Raw genomic sequence first — 17880 nt, 5'->3', positions numbered from 1 at the left:
TATGTGACACATTGTGCATGCTCAACAATTCACTTTATTTTTTTCCCCAGTTTTATTCTGTCCACTGAATTATTTCCATTATTCTCTGTACTTGGTCAGTCTTTATTTTTTTCTCTGTGATGTTGGTTTTCCTTAGATCTACTAGTCCTTATTTATACGATTGAAAACCGAGGTTAACTAGGTTAATGAGTGCAAATGACTGTCGTGTGTTTGCCTGCAGTTATGTAGTATTGTTTTCCCATAATGTGTCTGATTGAATCTCAGAGCTCACTATCCTGACCTTCCCATCTGTTTTGTCCTGTGCATATCTTAGGCTTTGCTTCCTCCACCCTTTCTAACTTCCAGGAATTCCTCACAAGTTCTGGTCCAATGATAACTTACTCTCCAACCTTCAATTTCTCTTATACATATATTCTTTTTAATGACTTATTTTATGTCATTAAGGGGAGTAGAGTCAAGATGAGAAGAAACATATGTGCTCAGCTCCCTAGATGCAGGCCCTTTTTCCACTACTTTTTTACCTCTCTCCTCTCTTGCTCTCTCGTGAAACTACAGAAAAGGTTTCCAAATCCCTGGAATGGCTTCTAAGACCTTCTTATACAATCAGCCCTCTGTATCCATCGGTTTTGCATCCACCAATTCAACAAACCGTGGATCCAAAAAAAAAAAAAAAGTTACATCATTGCTGATGTGTAATATGTAATTAGGCCTACAATAGTTGCATCTGTACTAAACATGTACAGACTTTTGTCATCAGTCCCTAAACTTTACAGTATAACAACTCTTTACATAGCACTTACATTGTACTAGGTATATTCAGTAACTACAGATGATTTAAAGTACAGCAGGTCCTCATACAACATTGTTTTGTTCAAGGTTGTTTCATTATAATGTTGATGAGATGCTATAGGGATGTAAGTCTTCTTTATAATAATTAGCCTGTGGTAAAATTGGTTTTGTTATATGTAGTTTGCTTAAAGTTGCAGCACCTATGGACGACCTTAAGTGAGAAATTGCTGTTTATGAAAGGATGTGCACGGGTTGTATGCAAAAAGTATTCCATTTTGTATAAGGGACTTGAGCATCTGAGGATTTTGGTATCCCACAGGGGTCCTAGAACCAATCTCTCATGGATACCAAGGGACAACTGTATTCCAATGTTTAGTTCCTGCGTATCTCATCCGATTCACCTCTCAGCACCCTCTTTCTTTCATACTCTATGCTTTACCACATTGAATTTCTTTTCCTTCTTGAATATAATATGCCACTTTTACTTCGTGGTCTTCACACTTACTCGTTCCTTTGTCTAATAACTGCTCTTTCTTTGGCTTGCTGATCCTGTTTTCTCATCAGCAAAATGAGGCTTTGGAATAAATGTTCTTTAGGAGTCCTTCTGTTTCTAAAAGTTTATAATTCTATATCAATAAATAAACTTATTGATATCTGAATGTTTTCTTCTTACTTCCTCAGTATAGTTAAGTGTCACATATTCTAAAGAAATATGTGGGAAGCAAATGCTTAATTTTTACCTTAGTTCACTATATAACATTTCAGACTTACAGAACTTTTAACACCAGTAAAAATATTTCTCAAATGCTAGTAAGAAATTAACATGTCAACACAGCAGGTTGTGGTGTGGATTTTCTAAGAGTAGTAGTCCAACTAGCCAGTTAGCACCTCTTTTATGTTGGAGCCCTGATTTTTTTATAAATGGCTTTTGACAGAGCCTAGCAAATGTTCTTCAATTAATAGAAGAAACACAAATCCTGACCTTAAATCACAACATTTTAATAGGCATTTTTAATTTTTCCTCTAGACACAAGGGGCAATATATGTGAGCATGTACAGTCTTGCTGATAATAATTTGCCCTCTTGTAGCTTAACACAGAGAGCAGGCAAATAGTTTGCTTTGGATTCCGGTCACAACCATTTCTTCCCATGCTAGGCGGCTGGAATCATTTTCTATATCCTGCTGTAAATATCACTTCTCCAAGACAACTCATAACGTCTTCTTGGGTTCTACCTCTATGCCCCACTCCTTGGTTTGTTTCTTATGTTTCCCTTCCCCCAGGAATGCCTTGCCCTCTGGAGACTTAATACCATCATAATCCCTATGTCATAAAAGACAAAACCTATCAATAAATGCTGCAGCTGTGGTCATAGAAAGGGAGGAAATTCACTTTAAATCACCATCTCTGAAATGAAAAAAATGTCTGGTCCAGAAGGACATTATACACAGTCTGGAAAGGTCTTCACCAAAGTCACACGGGTAGCGGTGGTTTCACATTGCTGCAAACACTGTCGTTATTGTTCACACTCATGAATAGTTTCAGTTCTCACTAACATGAAATTCCACCAAATGAATATCCTGGAAAACAATTTCAAGCTCCAAGAATAACACATGCATGAGTCTACTGTCAAGCTATCTAAGGAGACACAATCTATTGACCACTTCATCCCCAGAAGTTATGGGGACCGTATAATTTATCATCCACACTGGGGCAGGTTTGAAAGTAAAAGGAGCTCTATTAACAACTCCAGGCCAACAGGCACAAAGAAGACAGTCTTGGACAAAAGGAACATATGCTACCAGAGCTAAATACACTAACTGCAGAGCTCAGTCTCTGCATAAGTCACTTGTCTTACTGCCTATTGTGGTTCAAAGGATTAATCCATTCTACATGCCATTAGAGAGGAATGTGTATTGCCCACTCCTCGGGTTTTCACACTGAGGCACTTGAGTGGGACCTGCCCTCCCTGCCCCACTTTCCTGTCTGTTACCTCATTCAGATGATAAGTGACTTTCTAACCAATGAATCAATAGAGGCCATTGATCTCTGTGCTTTCTGCGTGCCCTCCTGTAAGCCAGCCTGCCTGCAAAGGGCATGATGCTGGTCCTCTCTCTGCCACATGGGGCAGATGACACGTGGGGAGATGCTGGGGGCTTCCAGTGATCAAGGGTGTAAGTTCATCTAATTCAGGGACAATGTTTAAATAAGCCCTTTTGCCCACAAATCAAGAGCCATATTCTCCAACTGGTTTATCAGTATTAAAGATGACTTTAGATCTCTGTATACTGTTTCCTGATTCTTAATTTTCAATTGAAAGGGGAAGTTTCTGACTGGAAACAGAGGCTAATAAGACTCTGGGATATATATACACAATGGAACACTATTCTGCCATAAGAAGGATGAAATATTACCATTTACAACAACATGGATGGATCTTGAGATAATAATGCTAAGCGAAATAAGTCAGACAGAAAAAGTACAGAACCATATGATATCACTAATATGTGGTATATAAAACTGAAAACAACAAAAGAACAAAACAAACAAATGAAGAAACAAAAACTCATAGATACAGACAACAGTTGCATGGTTACCAGAGGGTAAAGAGGAAGAGGGGTGGTAGATGATGGTAAACGGGATCAAATATATGGTGATGGAAAGAGAACTGACTCTGGGTGGTGAACACACAATGTAATATACAGATAATGTATTACAGAATTGTACACCTGAAATCTATGTAACTTTACTAACAATTGCCACCCCAATAAACTTTAATTAAAAACAAAAAAAGAATCTCAGGGATATATAAGAAAAAAGTGAGAAAGATATTAGGCAGACAAACATCTGTTGTATTTGATAGTAAAACAAACTCTGGGTTTTACTTCAAAATTAATTTGAATATAAGATTTTTTTAAAGGATCCAGCATATTAATTTTTACACACACACACACATACGCACACACACACACACACACACACACCCCATTTTGGATAACACCCTGATCATCTGAAATATCAAAAAACAATGATCAAGCTTCTATCATTTTCCTTGATGTGTAATGTGAACAATAGATGATGTTAGTAATAGATTTGAAAAGAAAACCTTCCTAATGAGCAGTTACCGAGAAAGGAACATTGTTATCAAAGTATGTATTGGTCATTTCTCTGTGTCATGTCACAGGGCACAATAATCTTCAAACATTCAATACTCCTAACTACATGTTGACTCTCTTGTTGATGAAAAAAAATTTTTTTAATTGCTATAGCCATGCCAGTCACCTTTAAAAACTACTAATTATTGCTAGACAAATAATTCCACAACACAAACTATTTATTTTCAACGTAACATTACTTCAAAGGATACAAATGAAATACAAGCTATTTTTGTTAGATTTGCTTCAGATTATTCTAATACTTTCTTTTGCTTTACTATTTCTGAGAGTTGGAAAAGGCAAATTAATTAACAGCTGTTTGAATTAAGACGACTTCTAATTTCTTCTGATAAGTTATGGCAGTTGTATAATTAATATCTTAACCTGCCTGCTGCCCTACTATTTGGGATAGTAAATGGTTTGTAGACAGGACCAGGTGGCTCTTGACATCACAACACATTACCCCAGTGCTCAAATAATCTTTGTGTTCAGAAAGCAGCAGGTGTTAGTTTACATAAATCTACAAATAAGTTCATACTTTTAAAATATAATGAGGTGAAAAAAGGAAGGCAGTGCACAGTGCACTGAGAATTGAGTCCAGATTTAGATTTGTGCAATTCTGGGGTACTTATCTTCCTGAATCTTTATGTTTCTGCTAAAATATTCACCCCTGTTGGTCTAATTATAGTCCCAAAGGAAAATGGAGCACATGCAGTAAGTGGAGGGCAATGCTAAAAAATCCACGTGTGGAGAAATACGGGCATATTTGACTTTTTGCCAGTTTCATCACCAAGCAAAATCAAGTACTTTTCATGGAGCAAAGGTCCGCAAATTTTGCCATAAGCAAAACACATTTTTATTGCATCCTGAGTAATTTCCCATGATAGAAAAATATTTCCACTTCAATTTAGAATTTTTGTCTCACAAAATATTAAAACTTTGTCAAGAGGTAAAATGTCTAATCCCAAAGTAATTTGTGTAGCAAGAAAACTATAGGATGGGGGTGGTGGGGAGTTTCATACTCTTCCATTTAATTCTTCTGGTAATGTGAAAGACAGGACATTTGGAAACCGCCACCATGAACCAGGTACTGTCTGGGGGTGGCAGGTGAGGGCTTTCCATGACCACAACAAAATAATATCTGGATCAGGAGGGAGGAAACCAATAACAAGTTCTCTTGACTCGCAGCCCCAAATGAGTCATATCTGCAATCCTGTGCATACAACAGGAGAGCTTACTCAGCAGAACTGTTCCCACCAACCAGCACTCTTAAGGCTCCACTGATTTCACAGAGATACATCCAAAGCCCGATGGGTGTTCAGAGCTTCCCAGTGAAGCTCCATGGCCTAGCGAGTGTCCTAGAAGCATGCCAGATAAGACCTTCCACTTCACAGAGGGAAAAAAACCCAACTCTCACTACACTTTTCTTTCCCACCCACCATACTACAAAAGTCGCTGTCAACAAATGTTGCTGCCACCAATCTAATGCCAACAGAAATCCCCAGTCTGGGGTGTGGTAAAAGGAGAAACTTTATTCAGGTAAAAAGTTTACAAACCAGGGTAATGCCCCTTCCAGAGGAACCTGAAAGTGTGGCCCCCTACTCCAAGACAGAGGGGAGGTCCCCTTATATAGAGAAACTGCCCACCCTAGTCCCTCATTGGTCCATTTTTACGCAAATGAGCTATCCAAATTTGCACAGTTTGATTGGTCCAAGTAGCACTGTCTTGGTTGGTCAGAATGGGGCATTCTTTGTTTTTTCTTTTTTTTTTTTTTTTAATTTATTGGGGTGACAATTGTTAGTAAAATTACATAGATTTCAGGTGTACAATTCTGTATCACATCATCTATAAATTACATTGTGTGTTCACCAAGAATGGGGCATTCTGAATGGTCATTATGGAGCTGCTCTGATTGGTGGATAAAGATATAAATGAAGACAAAGCTGCACAGCTCCAATAGGGTGGAGCTCTTTTATAAGGATCTCTCAGGCAGGTAGGAATACATAGTGCAAGAGGCTTGGCAGCCAGTCTGTGACTTTGCCTTGAAATGCAGCTTGGGTGAGAGGCCTCTGTCAGCAATGGCTGGTAGACTGTGATTAAGAATTGGTGCCCAATTAACCATGAGGAGTCCTTCTTGGCAGATATATCCCTTCTCGAGGTTCACACTACAAAGTTCATGAGGACAAAGTCCAGGTATTATTTATACTCACATGTGCTAGAAATGGCTGAGGAGACCCTGGCACCTAACACATAGTGGGTTCCATTAAATGGTTTCTACATTGTTCTATTTTTCTATGCAAGTGTCTGATTTTAAATTAATGAATTTGAAAGAGATCTTATGATTCCTGAACCTGACTGAGAAAATCAATCCCAGGTTTTCTGGAGATTTTTCCCCAAAAACAACCCAAGGTCATCTTTACAAATGAGTTTTCAAAATACAAATTACATCTTTGCTTTGATGGTTTGAACTGAGCCCAGGATGTTATGATGACCTGCCTGACAAAAAGCCAGATAATACCACTTTCAGACTGTAAGCTAGCAAGTCCCTTCTTACTACAGGAGGCATACCTGAGTAGTTGCAATACTACATAGTTCCATAGCTCTTGCTATATGCCTGAGGCTGTACATGGGCCAAAGCAAGAATGTCCATCCCCAAGGGAACTAATCAGGAGAATGAGGAAGCTACTGCACATCCTCGGGATATTTCTAGCATATTTGAAGTGCTCATTTTGCACTTCAACAACTTAGAATAGGTGAGAATGCTTCCCCATATCACTGCAGAAGTGCAATTGGCAACAACTAGAAAAATTTCCAGCTCAGTCTTTAGGGAAAATGTGACTGCCCTAGAGAGGACAGAGAAAAAGCAGACAAAGGCAATCAGACGTTTTCTTTTTTTTCTGTACAGGAGGGTGCAATTTTAATCTAAGAAGGAAGCAAAGAAACAGATCTCTAAGAGATCTTCTCATCCTAACAGGTAAAGAGCCTGTCTGAAACAAAAGTAGAAAAGAGGGATTCCTCTTCTATTGTTTTCTAAAGAAGGGAGAGGATTGATAAGATTCTCTGTCACCATGAAATTAGCAGAGTGGTATTTTTCACAATCAAAATACCAAAGGAAGAGAAAAAAATCATGGAAGAGAATGGATATACACTGTGAACCCCACCTTCCATTTCCTTCAGTATGCAAGAGATTTTCTTAGTTTAAATAAACGAAAATAAGTAAATCCAATTTCTAAATATATCACCAGCCAAAAACTAAGCCAACATTAGTGTCAGGTATTTTTCAAGCCATGCTTCACTTGTTAATTTGGATAATCACTTAGTGCTCTAAAATAGTCCAAGAACACCATCAAAACTATTCCTGGGTCCCAAAAAAGTTTAACTTATAATTTAACTAATTACATTTCTGTCTAGACATAGAACATAAACAGATAGTTCTACTACCCTTCCTTAATAAAATAGAGAAGTATCATGAAAACCCAGAGATGCTTAAAACTCTAAAATCCATTCTGTCTTAAAATCATTTCTCCTCTATATTCAAGCCCATACACTGAATTCTACCAGGAAGTGTAGGATCTGTATGTCTAGTGATATACAATGTTTCTTAGCCATAACAAGAGAAAGGGGAATAAATTTGGTATCAAACCATAGAAAGGAATATTTGATCTTCCTAGAAAAACAAAAGTACAAATTATTTCAGAAATTTTTGATGGAGTGATGTGCAAGGAAACTGTGATCAGAAGACAACTGAAAATTGCACCCCCTTAGTTGAAGCTCAAAGTGAATTTATGAACTTAGCAACCGAGAAGGAAATAAAAAAGAATTCATCTAGAGATTTAATGTTCATAATTTATAGACACATAACCGTTATATAAAGGAAAAAGTATGTACTTCAAGTTAGAAGAGCTAAAATTGAACTTAAATTGATGTCTGCTCCATGCCTGACCCTGGAAGTGTCACTTAATGGCAAAGAATTATGGAGAATTTATGTTTTAGGCACTGCTATAATGATTTTGTGTGTATGAAGTCATCAACATTTTATTTTTTTTATTTTAACTTTTATTATTTTTTATTTCTAATTTTTTTAAATTTGTATTTATTTTTATAACCCTATGAAGTAAATATTATTAGCCTCATTTTGTAGATCAAGAAACTAAGGCACAAAGTGGTTAAGTATAACTTGCAGAGCACTGCAAAGCTAATAGGTAGCAGAAGTGGTATTTGAACCAAGGAAGATTCAGACTACAAGAGCACACACTCTCTCTTACTCCACTGCCTGTCAATTTAAGTTCATGGAGTCTCAAACTCCTCAACTTCAATATGAGAAAACTACCACCTATCTCCTTTTCCTGGGGCCAAAATTTGAAACTATCTTGATAAAGAGCTGGGTTATAAAGATGTAGGGCACTATTCATATCCTCATCATTAGCATAACAATATTCATTGTGTTGGCTAACAGAAATCTCTGATCAAATTTACATTCTGTGAAGTAGCAAGAATAGGGGTTGAGAGAGAGGAAGGAGAAAGGAGGTGAGAGAAAGCCAGAAGGAGAGAACAGGGTTAATAAAACAGACATGTCCCTGTATATTCCAGAGAATCTAAAGAGTCATGGCTATGGAAAAAGATGGTCACAAGAAGAAAAAGTTCTGTAAGAAGAGCAGGTAATAACTTGTGAAAATGCTCATAATATATTGATTTAAGGGGGAAATAATTTAAAAAGTCTGTACAGTATTATCCTAATGTAAAAGAATATATATATTATTTTGCATAGAACACTGAAAACCTGGAAAAATGTGCATTAAATTGCTGAGTGATGGCATTTCACTTTAGGTCATGATGGAATAACAGGACCAGACTTGCTTTTCTACCTTAATCAATTAGAACACTAGAAAAAAAATACATAAAACAATAGTTTTCAAACATTGGACAATAGACAGTACAGGACAACTATCCCTAAAAGAAGGAAAACAAATGAGGTGAGTTCTTGAAATTTCCCAGTTTACTGCCTGGAGAGTAGCCAGGTGTTAGTAAAAAGAGGAGGAAGCAAAATATAGTTTAGCAGTCTCAGTAATTGGAAGAGACAGAGCTCAGAATGCAGGGAGACTAAAGTAGACAGAATTATAGGGCAGAGTAATGAAGAGGTGAGAGCTACATAAAATGAAAACTATAGAGATCTGCAGAGAAGTCCCCTTGAATCACTGGTTTAGTACCATCTATACATGTAGGAAAATTACTAAGGCCAAAGAAAGAGACATCAAAAAGTAAACAGAACAATCCCTACAGCACATGTAAAGCTAGGAATAGCTCACATTTGCATAGTCATGGCAGAAAGTTATGTAATAATACATGAGCCACCAAGTAGATTCTGCAATAAGTCTTGCCTTAGTAATGGGGACAAATTAGCCCAGACAAAGGCTATTCCAGACTCACCTTAAAAATACTCAAAAACAATCCTTAAAAGAATCAAGTTGATTCCAAGTATCAAAACCAAGTCCCAGGAAAAAGCCTCAAAGTACTTAAAGGAATACAAAAAATATCCGACACCCAACAACCTCCAACCAAAAATAGCCAGGCATGCAAAGAAACAAAAATTAGATAGGAGGTCAACAAAGGAACAAGACAAACAAACAAAAACTCATAGGCATAGACAACAGTTTAGTGGTTACCAGAGGGTAAGAGGGGAGGGGGATAGTAGGTGAGGGTAAAGGGGATCAAATATAGATGGAAGGAGAACTGACTCTGGGTGGTAAACACACAATGTAATATATAGATGATGTATTACAGAATCGTACACTTGAAACATATGAGCTTTACTAATCATTGTCCCCTGATAAACTTTAATTTAAAAAAAACTTAGACAGGAGGCAAAAAAGTTAACTAATAGACACAGACCCAGAAGTGACATGATAGATTGGTAGACAAAGGCATTAGCATAGCTGTTAAAAACATACTCCATATGCTCAAAAAGGTAGAAGGAAGCATACATGATAAGGAAAGAAATGTATAATATAAATAATACCTAAATTGAACTTTTATAGATGAAAACTAAAATATTTAGAATGAAAAGTATTGGATGAGAATGACAACACATTAAAGAATGCAGAATGAAAGATCAGTGAACTTGAAGACATAGAAAAACAAACTATCCAAAATAGAATACATCAAGACAAAGGACTAGAAATATAGAAACAGAGCATCAGTGATATTTAGAACAATATCAAGTAGCCTCATATACAGAGGGTGCCAAAAAAAAAATGTATACACATTTTAAGAAAGAAAAAAACTATTAAAATTGTAATACTCAATATATACCCATAACAAAAGAAGAACACAAGTCATGTTTGACTTCTGCAATTATAAGAGTTGCTCAGAGTCGTTACCATCAGTGTCTAGACACTTCTGATTATGGTGAACTATTGCTTGAGCAACATTGACCAAAGTGTCCACTTGTGTACATATTTTTGGCACCCCTGGTATATGTAATTGGATTCCTGAGGACAAGCGAACAAGTACGGGAATAAAATATAATTTAAAAAAATTGATGAAAAAAATGTAACCCCAAAATTTGATGATAAATGTGAACTCAAGTGGAAAAAATATAAAAACAACATCAAAGTACATTAGAATCAGATTTTAAAAAAAACCGTTAATAATGAGAAATATTTAGTAGCAACTAGAGAGAGGACAAATTACATACAGATAAAGTTTAAATTGATAGCAAATAATGAGAATTAAAACAGAAATCAATAAAAGTGAAAACATAAAATTATTACATAAAATCAAAGAAACAAAGAGCTAATTCTTTGAAAATGTCAATAAAATCAAAAAGCTTCTAGCCGGGGTAACTAAGAAGCGGGGGGGGGGGGGTGTTGGTGGGGAGAAAGAGAGAGAGAGAGAGAGAAAGATACAAATTACTAATATTAGAAATGAGACAGGACATCGCTAAAGACCCCACACCCCATGAAAATTGAAAGGACAGTAAAGGAATACTATGAACAGTTCCATACCTAGAAATTTGATAAACAAGATGAACTGGATCAATTCTTGGCAAGACACAATTGGCCAAAACTACACAAGAAGAAATAGGAGATCTGAATAGGACTATATATTAAAGAAATTGAATTAATAATTAATAACCTTCCAAAAAAGAAAGGACTAGTCCCAGGTGGATTTATCTGTGAATTCTACCAAACATTTCAGGAAACAGAAGCAGAAGGAATACTGTCTATCTCATTCTATGAGGCTGGCATTACTCTAATACCAAAACCAGCCAAGAAAACTACAGACCAAAACCTCTTATGAACATAGATGGAAAAAAATCTTCAACAAAATATCAGCAAATCAAATCCAAAATCTATAAAAGGAATTATATACCACAAACAAAAGGGACTTACCTCAGGTAGACAAAGACTGACTTAACATTCTAAAATCAGTTAATCTATCAGTTAATCTATCATAGCAACAGACTAAAAAGGAAAAAAAAAATCACATGATTCTATCAAGAGATGCAGAAAAATCACTTGACAAAATTTAACATTCATGATAAAGTCTGTATGCTAGGAATTCAAGGAAACATTCTCAACCTGAAAAAGACTATCTACAAATAACTTACAGCTAACATACTTAATGGTGAGAAACTCAAAGCTTTCCCACTAAGATTAGGTACAAGGCCAGGATGTACCCTCATACTACTCCTTTTCAACTTCATTCTGGAATTCTATCTAATGCAATAATATGTGAAAGAAAAATAAAATGTACATTAACTGGGAAGGAAGTCATAAAACTGTCTTTGTTTGCAGATGACATAATCATCTATGTATAAAATCCTAAAGAATCAACCAAAAAACTCTTCGAACTAATAAGCAATTATATAGCAAGGTTGTAGCATACAAGTTTAATATACAAAAGTCAGTTGCCTTCCTATAAACCAACAATGAACAAGTACAATTGTAAATTAAAAGTACATTACTATTTATATTAGCATCTCCAAATATGAACTATTTAGATATAAATCAAACAAAATATGTACAAGATCTATAAAGGGTGACAAAAAATGTATACACATTTTAAGAAAGGAAAGCCGTATTAAAATTGTAATACACAATGTATACTAATAACAACAGATTAATACAAGTCACATTTGACTTCTGCAATTACAAGAGGTGCTCAAAGTGGTTACCATCAGCATCCAGACATTTCTGATTGGGGCAAACTACTGCTTGAGCAACACTGACCAAAATGTCCACATGTATACATTTTTTGGCACTCCCGGTATATGGGGAACACTAAAAAACTCTGGTGAACAAAATCAAAGAACTAAATAAATGCAGAGATACTTCATGTTTATTAGGAAGACTCAATACTGTCAAGATATCAGTTTTCCCATTTCTGTCTATAGATTCAGTGCAATCCAAATCAAATCCCAAGCAAATTATTTTGTGATTATCAACAAACTGATTCTCAAGTTTATATGGAGAGGCAAAAGACTCAGAATAGTCATCTCAATATTGAAGGTGAAGAACAAAGTTGGAAGACTGACACTTCCCAACTCCAAGACTTACTATAAAGCTACAGTGATTATTGGTGAAGTAATAAATAAATTGATTAAAGGAACAGAATAGAGAACCCAGAAACAGATCTACACGTATATAGTCAACTGATCTCTGACAAAGGAACAAAGGCAATACAATGAGAAAAATAAAGTCCTTTCAACAAAAGCTGGAACAACTGGACATCCACATACAAAAAAAAATCTAGACATAGACTTTATACTCTTCATAAAAATTAGCCTGAAATTAATCATAAACCTAAATGCAACACACAAAACTATAAAATTCCTAGAAGGTAACATAAGAAAAAATCTACATGACCTTGGATATGGTAACACCATTTTAGCCACAACCCAAAAGACATAATCCATGAAAGAAATACAGAAATTGATAAACTGTACTACATTAAAATTAAAAATGTCTGCTCTGCAAAAGACAGTATGAAGAGAATTAGAAAACAAGCCACAGACTGGGAGAAAATACTTGCAAAAGACATATCTAATAAAATACCCTCACCCAAAATGTACAGAAAAACTAAATAATAATAAAACAAACAATTCAATGAAAAGTGGGCCAAAGATCTTAAAATACATCACTGAAGAAGGTATATACAGATGACAAATAAGGATCCGAAAATATGCTCTATATCATATGCTGTCAGGGAAATACAAATTAAAACAATGAGCTATCACTACAAACCTATTAAATTGGCCACTCTGAAAGATAGTTTGGCAGTTTCTTACAAAACTAAACAAACCCATACTATACAATCCAGTAACGACACTCTTTGATATTTACCCAAATGAGTCAAAAAGTTATGTCCAGAAAAATACCTGCACAGAGATGTTTACAGCAGCTTTATTCAGAACTGTTAAAACATGGAAGCAACCAAGATTTCTTTCAGTAGATGAATGGATAAATAAACTGTGATACATCCAAACAATGGAATATTATTCAGCATTAAAAGAAAAAGCTGTCAAGCGATGAAAATACATGAAGGAAGCTTCAATGCATGCTATCAAATGAAAGAAGCCAGTCTGAAAAGTCTGCATCTATGTATGATTTAAATTATATGACATTCTGGAAAAGGCTCAACTATGGACACAATAAAAAGAAAGTGGTTGCCAGACGTTGGATGGGGAGGAGAGAAAAATAAGCAGAATACAGTGGATTTTTAGGGCAGTGAAAATACTCTGTATGGCATTGCAATGATGGATATATTCTTTATACATTTATCCAAACCCACAGAATGCAGAACACCAAGAGTGAATACTAAGGTAAACTATGGACTTTGGGTGATTATGATGTATCAGTGTTAATTAATCCTCAATGAACCACTCTGGTGAATGATGTTGATAATGGGGACATTATGTATGTGTAGGGGCAGGAGGTATATGTGAAATCTCTGTACCTCCAATATTATTGTAAACGTAACCTGCTCTAAAAAAGTAAATAAATAAAGTGTTTTTAAAAATTATGGTGAGAAGACAACAGAGATACATTTTTAAAATACAAAAAGGAAAAAATTATCAACCTAGAACTTTATACCCATCACAAACATCTTGCAAAAATGAAGACAAAATAAAGATGTTTATAGACATAAAAACAGTCAGCAGATCAGCACTATAAGAAATGTGTTAAAAAAATAAAAGTGGGGAAGGATATAATATCAGATAGAGATATCAAGCTCTTCTATGTGATAAAGAGCACTGAAATTATTAATGTTGGTAAATATAAAATAACATTTTTTTCTCATGTTTTGTGTGTCTAAAAAAATGATGAAAGCAATAATTCAATAACTTTAATAAAATGGATAAATGTCTTGGTATTTACAAACTATCAAAGCTCAATAAAAAATAGATTATAATACATATATTACATAATACATACATATATAAAAAATACATAATACATACATAATACATATATATACATATATAATATATAATTCTGCATAGAACAGAATATTGACCCTTCCCTCACATCATACTCAAAAATTAATGTTAAATGTATCATAGACTTTAATGTAGAGATAAAACTATAAAATTTTTAATAGAAAACATAAAAGAAAATCTTAGTAAAATTCAGATTAAGAATATATTTTAATATGTCACAAAAACACAAAATATGAAAAAACTTGATAAATTTGAATTCATCAAAATTAAAATATTTTGTTTTTCAAAAGCTATTATTGACAAAATTAAAAGGCAAAGCAAAGACTTCAAGAAAATTTTTGCTGAATATTTAGGTAATGAAGGACAGATCTAGAATATATAAAGAATAATTATGACTCTATACTAAGATTAACTCTTTTTTTAAATGGACTAAAATTTGAATACTTCACCAAAAATAATATACAGATATCAAATAACCACTTGAAAAAAAGTGCTCAAAATTATTATTCGTGAAGGGAATGGAAATTAAAACCAAAGTGAGATGGCACTGCATATACACTAGAATGGCTAAAATGAAAAAATATTACAATATCAAGTATTAGTGTTGGTGGAAATCCAAAATGATGCAACCACTTTGGAAAACATTTGGCAGTTTCTTATAAAATTAAATATAAACTTACCATGTGATTGAGTAATTCCAATCCTAGGTATTTACCCAAGTGAAATAAAAATTTGTGTCCAAAGACGACTTACATACTACATGAATTTTCAGAGCAGTTTTATTCACAATAGCACCAAATTAGAAACAACCCAATGTCCAACTGGTGAATGGATACGAAAATTTCAATATAGTCATATAATAGAATACTACTCTGAGTTTAAAAGGAGAATCAGACTACTAATAAATGCAACAACATTGAGTCTCAAAAATATTATGGTAACGTGAGTGACTTTATACTATATGAGTCCATCTTTATAAAAGTCTAGAACAAGCAAAATTGTATTTACAGCATATGAGTGGTTGCCAGAGGCCAAGAGTTTGGAATGTTCTGTATCATGATTGTGGTGGTAGTTATGCCACTGTGAATATCTGTCAAAATTCATCTAATTGTAAAGTTAAAAGGGATAAATTTTATATGTAAATTATACCTGAATGAACCTGACAAAAAATTCCTGAGTGATTCTTATCAGTTACATATATTTAATAATAGTTTTCAGTATTTTGGTAGGGTTTTCAAACTTCTGCAATACCTATGAATTACAATACAATACATATGAAAATTTTATAATTATTTAAAATGTTATTGTCTAAGTAATAGGAGTTTAGAGTAAGAAAAAGAAAATTAAGAAATTAAGGCGCATCAAAGAGATACACATCCTAAGTGTGTAAAGAATTGAGAATGGGACTTCCATTTCTGGAAAAATATTATGATAAATGTTTTGATGAAAAGAATCCAATAAAGAATACATAAACGACAGATAAAATATTCAAAAAAAAAGAAACAAAATGAAAAACCTTTTTAAGTTTATAGGAAGTAAGAGAATCATATGAAACTGGATAAAACAAGTATGCAGGAAGAAAAAAAAACAAAAACAAAACAGGAAATGAAAACAAACATTACGTCAGAGATTAAGGTCTGAAGTCTACAGTTTTCTTTGGGCATCTGTTCATCTCTGAGGCCCTATGGCCTTAGTTTAAATAGGCCACAACTTGTCCGAAAATAAGAAACAATGCTGCGATCTCTAAGCAGAACACGAGTACAGGTCAGAAACTTCTCAAATCGCCAGGAATCCTGAATGAGAAAGCCCTCAGGTAGGTGCAATACACAAAGGTCATTTTATATTAATCAAAGTTTTCATTCACCATAAATACATAAAAAGTCTAAACTTCTATGTACATAACACTCATAATGTACAAAGCAAAAATTGTTAGAACTTCTAGAAGAAATAGAGAAATTCTCTATCATAGTAAGAAGTTTTATTATACCCCTCTTAGGACTTGATAAAACCAACAAAAAAATCAGAAAAGATAGAACAACACAATTAACAATAAAATTAACAAGGTTGATCTCATGTACATATATTTTTGAAGTATATTCAATAAATTAAGAATATTTATTCTTTTCAAATAGCTGAAGGAAACCAAAATTTTGCTACCCTAAAACTGCTTTGGGGGATAATGATTTCAAGATGTTTATTAAGAAATAAGACTCAGAAAGAACTTTTGACCTTCCCCCTTTCCTGCCCAAGAGATTCAGACAGAAACCTGCTTTAGGAAGGGAACCTTGGTTTAATCACCTTAAGAATCTGCATCCAAGCATTAGTCAGGAACACTCCAAGCCTGTTAGTTCAATACCCCATGTCCCACTGTTTCTGAGTCGCCTAGTAAGAATTTTTCTGCCATGCATGTTCTGGCTCTTCCTCAAGAACCTATAACTCACCCATTCTCACTTTTTTCTTCTTTGTCCACAATGTCTTATATACCTAATGTTGCCTCACTGTCTTTCGAATTTTCACACCTATGCGAATTCCCCATGCACACGTATTGAAATTTTGATTTTTCTCCCATTAATCTGTCTCTGTTAATTTGATTATTAGCCCAGCTAGAAAAACTCAGAAGGTGGGAGGAAAAGTATTAATTGTTTTTAGTTTCCACATACCCATTGAACATTTATAAAAGTTGACCATAAAGAAGTCTCAACAAATTTCAAAGAATTGGTATCATACAGACCACATTCTCTGTCTGTCTACAACACAATTAGGATAAAACTTCTCATCGAAAACATACCATTAAAATGTATATGTGTACACATTTGCTAAATTTTAAAACAGCAAAATAACTCATGGGTCAAATAAATATAAATACTTAAAACTGAATGGTGCTAGAAAATACTACTTGTCAAAGCTGTAAGGTACATTTAAAATAGAGAGGGTTACAGTCTTACACACATACATTTGAAAAGAACTGAAATAAATAAGCTGAGTATATCACATAAACATTAAAAAAAAAAAGACTGTTAGAATAAATCCAAAGAAATAAGAAGAAAGAAAAGAATAAAGTTAGGGAGAAAAAAAATAATGTAACAAAAAGGATATTTTTTAATGGCCAAAAGTTGATTTGTTGAAAGGACAGGCACAGTTGTCGATTTTGGCAAGCTATATAAAGAAAATATTTGAAAAGGCACAAATATACAGCATTGGGAATGAAAAAGGGATAGTGGTTACTTTTGGAAAAGCGGAAAGGATGTATTTCGGAAGGGACACATGGGAACTTTTAAAGTTACTGGTATTATTTTTTTGTAAGTTTAGTGATTACAACATTGGTGCACATTTGCTATAAATTGTCCACATATGTCATATACATTCTTGTATATATGAGAATGATTTTCATATATGGATATGAAATTTTATTACTTTATAATTATACTTTACATAAGTATAGCATGAGTATCCATATAGAGGTAGGCATATTCAGTGAGAGAACTAGAGACGCGAG

The sequence above is a fragment of the Rhinolophus ferrumequinum genome, chromosome 5, assembly GCF_004115265.2.
Source record: "Rhinolophus ferrumequinum isolate MPI-CBG mRhiFer1 chromosome 5, mRhiFer1_v1.p, whole genome shotgun sequence".
NCBI lineage: Eukaryota > Metazoa > Chordata > Mammalia > Chiroptera > Rhinolophidae > Rhinolophus > Rhinolophus ferrumequinum.
The sequence above is the reverse complement of the archived record's forward strand: the minus strand, read 5'-3'. Positions refer to the sequence as shown.